Source organism: Neophocaena asiaeorientalis, unplaced genomic scaffold, assembly GCF_003031525.2.
Source record: "Neophocaena asiaeorientalis asiaeorientalis breed wild unplaced genomic scaffold, Neophocaena_asiaeorientalis_V1.1 scaffold357, whole genome shotgun sequence".
NCBI classification, from domain to species: Eukaryota; Metazoa; Chordata; class Mammalia; order Artiodactyla; family Phocoenidae; genus Neophocaena; species Neophocaena asiaeorientalis.
Window position 1 is genome coordinate 5,062,901 of NW_020173270.1, and position 4,999 is coordinate 5,067,899.

Consider the following 4,999-nt stretch of genomic DNA (forward strand, 5'->3'; position numbering starts at 1 on the left):
GAATTAAGTTAAGGATCTCCAGATGAGATCATCCTGGATTTAAGATGTGCCCTAAATCCCATGACAAGTGACTTCATAAGAGAAGAGAAGGGGGGGGCACATCATGTGAGGTCAGGATGATGCATCGACAAGCCAAGGAATATGGAGGGTTGCCAGTGACCACCGGAAGCTGGAGAGGCACCAAATGGATTCTCCCTCACAGCCCCCAGGAGAAGCCAACCCTGCCAATACCTTGATTTCAGACTTCTGGCCTCCAAAACTGTGAGAGGAAAAAAAAAAAAAAGCTATTGTTTTGAGCCACCTAGTTCGTGGTACTTTGTTATGGCAGGAAACTAATATCAATACATGATCCTAAGTAGGAATGGATGCCTGTTGTTACATCCTGCCCCTCTTAATCACTGTGATGGTTTTCGCCTGTTCTGTGAACACATCAGGCTCATTCCCACCACAGGGCCTTTGCACAAGCTGCTCCCTCTGCCAGGTACGCTCTTCCCCCAGATGTTTGCATTATTCAGGTGTCAGCTCAGAAGTAATCTCCTCAAAGAGGCCTTTCCTAATCTCACCGCCTACCCTGCCTCTCACTCCATCACCTTCCAACCCATTATCTTGTCTGATTTGTTTTTCAGTTTTTAAAAAATTTTTTTTCTTTTTTACTGTGGTAAAATACACATAATGTAAAGTTTACCATTTTAACCACTTGAAAGTATATAGTTCAGTGACATTAAGTATGTTCAGTGTTGTGCCACCATCAGCACTGTCTAGTTCCAGAACTTTTTCATCACCCCAAATGGAAACCCGTACCCATTAAGCAGTCTCTTATGTCTCCCTTCCCAGCCCCTGGCAACCACTAATCCACTTTCTGTCTCTGTGGATTTGCCTGTTCTGGATATTTCATATAAATGGAATAATCTACTATGCCATCTTTTGTGTCTAGCTTCTCTCACTGAGCATCATTTTTCAAGGATCATCCACATTGTGATGTGTGTCAGTGCTTCATTCGTTTTTATGGCTGAATCATATATATCATTGTGTGCATGTGCCACTTTTTGTTTATCCATTCACCAGTGGATAAACAAAAAGTGTTTCTACATTTTGGCTGTTGTGAATAGTGCTGCTGTGAACATGGGTGTACATGGTTTTATTTGAATCCCTGTTTTCAGTTCTTTGGGGTATATACCTGGGAGTGGCAATGCTGCATCATATACTAATTCTATGTTTATGGTATTGAGGAACCTGATGAGTCTTTTTTAATAACACTTACCACTATTTGAGATTATTTACTTGTTTCTTTGTTTATTCTAGGACACACACACACACACCCCCCCCATTGGAATAGAAATTTCAAAAGAGACTTGGTTGGTTTTGGACACTGTAATGTGCCAAGGCAGTAGCACGCGTCACAAAGGAGATGTTCGGAAAATGCAGGTAGAATGCACGGACGCTGGCTCCCCTTGTGGGTCTCAGACAACACTCTATTCACGTGGCTACCCCACTCACTGCATCAGGGTCGGTCCCCCTCCAAGCCAAAGGCATAAAGGCAACTGCCCCACAGCAGAGAAGGAGAGCCCAGAGACTCCAGCACAAGATCTGGACTTTGCACCTCTTGGCTGGAGGACGTGGCGCTCTGGGAAGAGACACTGAGCGGGAAATCCAGGTTTGTTCTAGTACTGGGCACTGGGGTCCGAAACGTGGGGAAGACTTTTTGCTTTCGTAGAACTTCCACTCGGAGAAGCAGATGGGCAAGGGAGTCTGGGCTGACATCTTTGGAGCAGAGTGGCTTGGGGGGCACATGGGGAGATTTCTCAGAGTGGGGCAGGGGTGGTGACCGTGTGGGTTGGGCGCTGAGGAGTGAGTAGGAGTTGGATGGATGAAGAAAGGGGAGAAAAGCATTTGGAACAGAAGGACATTTGTAAAGCAGCAGCTCTTCCTCCCTGAGAGCGCGCTGGGAGCTGTCCGTGGTGCTGCAGCCCGCCACCGAGCCTCTGCGTGAACCAAGATTGGCTGTCGTCTGGTTTATCGTTAATGGTGGTTATATATATTAATATATACGCATAACATAAAGTTTGCCATTCTAATCATTTTTAAATGTAAAGTTCAGTGGCATTAATTCCATTCACAATGTGTAACCATCCCCACCATCCATCTCCAGAACTTTCTCATCTTCCCAAACCAAAACTCTGTCCCCATGAAACACTAACTCCCCAGCCCCATTCCCCGAGAATGTAAGTTTCTTGAGATCAGAGATGTTTCATTTTGTCATTGCTATATCTTTAATCCCTAGACCAGTGGTTCTCACCTGTGGGTGATTTTACCCCCCCATGGGACATCTGGTGATGTCTGGGGACATTTTTGGTTATCATGACTTGGGGGATGGAGGTGATTCTGGCATCCAGTGGGTAAAGACCAGAGATGCTGCTCAACACTCTACAGTGCACAGGACAGCCCCTTCCCCAAGAGAATTATCTAGTCTGAAATATCAATGGTGCGGTCGTTGAGAAACCCTGCCCTAGAAGAATAACTGAAACGAAGTTAGTTCTCAGTGGAGTTTGTTGAGGCAATGAAATTACTAAACCTCCTTTTCCTGATTTGCAAAGGGGATTCATACAAATACATTTGAACCTCATTATTCACAGTATTTGTAAATTTGCCTACTGGCTGAAATTTATTTGTAACCCCCAAAATTAATACTCATGGTGCTTCCAGGGTCATTTGTAGACAACACAGAGAAGTGAAAAAATCTGAGTGCATGTGCTGTCAGCTGAGGTTGAACCAGATGATGTTTATTCCAGCCTAGGCCGTAAACAGCTGTCCTTTTTTGGGTCTATTTAGTGCCGTGCTTTTAACATTTTTGTGCTTTTTTTTTTTTTTGGTGATTTGGCTATTTATAATGGCCCCCACACATGGTGCTGAAATGCTGTCTAGTGTTTGTTAGCACAAGAAGGCTGTGCTGTGCCCTTATGGAGAAAATAAGCATGTTAGATAAGCTTCACTGAGGTGTGAGTTATAGTGCTCTGGAATGTGAGTTCAATGTTAAGGAATCTACAATGTATATTAAATAAGAAGCCTTTAAACAAACAACAAAAAAAACACGTAACACAAGGTTATGTATTGATCAGTTGATGAAAATGTTGTGACCAGAGGCTCGCAGGAACCTAACCCTGTATTTCCCCTAGGAGCAATGGGTCAGTATTTTGCTATTTCAGTGTTTGCAGCAACTTTATAGAACAGAACTGCTGCCAATAACGAGAATCAACTATACCTACTTCTGAGGGCTATTGTGAGGACTAGATAAGATTATGCATGTAAAGCATTTAGCACGATGCTTATAGCAAATAACAGGAAAGAAAAGATATTATGCAACCAGAGAAAACATCAAAACAGACCTGCTTCTGTAAAAGGCATGCAGCCTGGGTTATCTAGTTAGAGCTACAGGGAATTGGAGGGAGGCCATGTGTAATTACCACGCTGGCCTTTAGCCAGGGCATGGCAGGAGAGCTGCGTTTGCCAGACGCACTAGATTGTTTCTTGTGGCCACACATGGTCATTAAGACACAAATGGAAGAATGCCATCCACTAAATCACCCATACGGCTTTCCTTGGCACCCTGGGCTTGCCATGGTTTCCATCCAAGAATTAACTAGCCCTGTGCCTGCTTAGAAGGGTGGCAAAAGAACACCACCCCACCACGGTTGGTAAATGTACTCTTTTTTTTTGCCTTTAAAAAATTAATATAAAAACTTGAAATAATTGTAGATTCACATGGGGTTGTAAAAAATCACACAGAGAGATCCCATGTACCCTTTTCCACCATGTTACCCAATGGTAACATCTTGCAAAATTATAGTATAATGCAGTAGCACTATTGCTTTTGACATAGTCAAGATATGGAACATTTCAATCACCACAGGATCTCTCTTGTTGCCCTTTTATAGCTACCCCCAGTCCCCATTACCCCCCCATGTCCTTAACCCCTAGAAATCACAAATATGTTCTCCATTTCTATGATTTTTGACCTTTCAAGAATTTTATGTAAATGGAACTTTTCCCACTCAGCATAATTCTCTAGAGCTTTATCCAAGTTGTGGTGTGTATCAAGAGTTTATGCCTTTTTATTGCTGACTAATATTCCATTTATAGGAAATGTCCAGAACTGGCAAATCCATAGAGACAGAAAGCAAACTAATGGTGGCCAGGGGCTGGGGTGGGGGTGGGGAAGTGACTGTTAAGAGTTCATGGTTTATTCTTGGGTGATGAAAATGTTCTGGAATTAGTCGTGATGGTGGCACAACTTTGTGAATATACTAAAAACCACTGAATTGCACACCTTAGTTGGGCGAATTGTATGGTACATGAATTATATCTCAATAAATCTGTTCTTAACCAAAGACTACCTTAATTGTAATAGTTTGGTTATGATCTGCTTCCCTGAATCTAAGTTCTTGAGGACTGGTGCCATGCAGCTTACTGTTGCACCCCCCCCCAAGATGGCCCTGCCTATGGTAAGTGGGTCAAGAAATAGCCCTCAAAATGAATTACCCTTAGAATAGGGTTTCTCCACCTTGGCACTGCTGACGTTGGTGCCAGGTCATTCTCTGTCGTGGGGGCCCTCCTGGGAACTGTGGGGCATTGAGCAGCATCCCTGGTCCCCATCCACTTAATGCCAGGAGCACCCCCAGTCGTGACAACCACAGATGTCCCCAGACACTGCCCATTCTCCTCTGGGGGCAAAACACTCCAGTTGAGAAGCACTAATTTAGAGCCGCAGAATTTTAGGTACTGGAGCCTTAGAAGGCTCCACGAAAAGACTGGCACCCAGGGGGCTGCTGAAGGGACAAGCAGGACTTGGCCGTATCAGTAGGGCCAACATTCACCCAGCCAGAAACGGTCAGCGGGGCAACCAAATCCACCCGAGGGCACAAAAAGGAAAATCACTTCCAGCCTAGAAATCCCCAAGCTGAGAGGTTAAAGAGAAGGAGGGGAATCCGATAAGGGGCGGGGC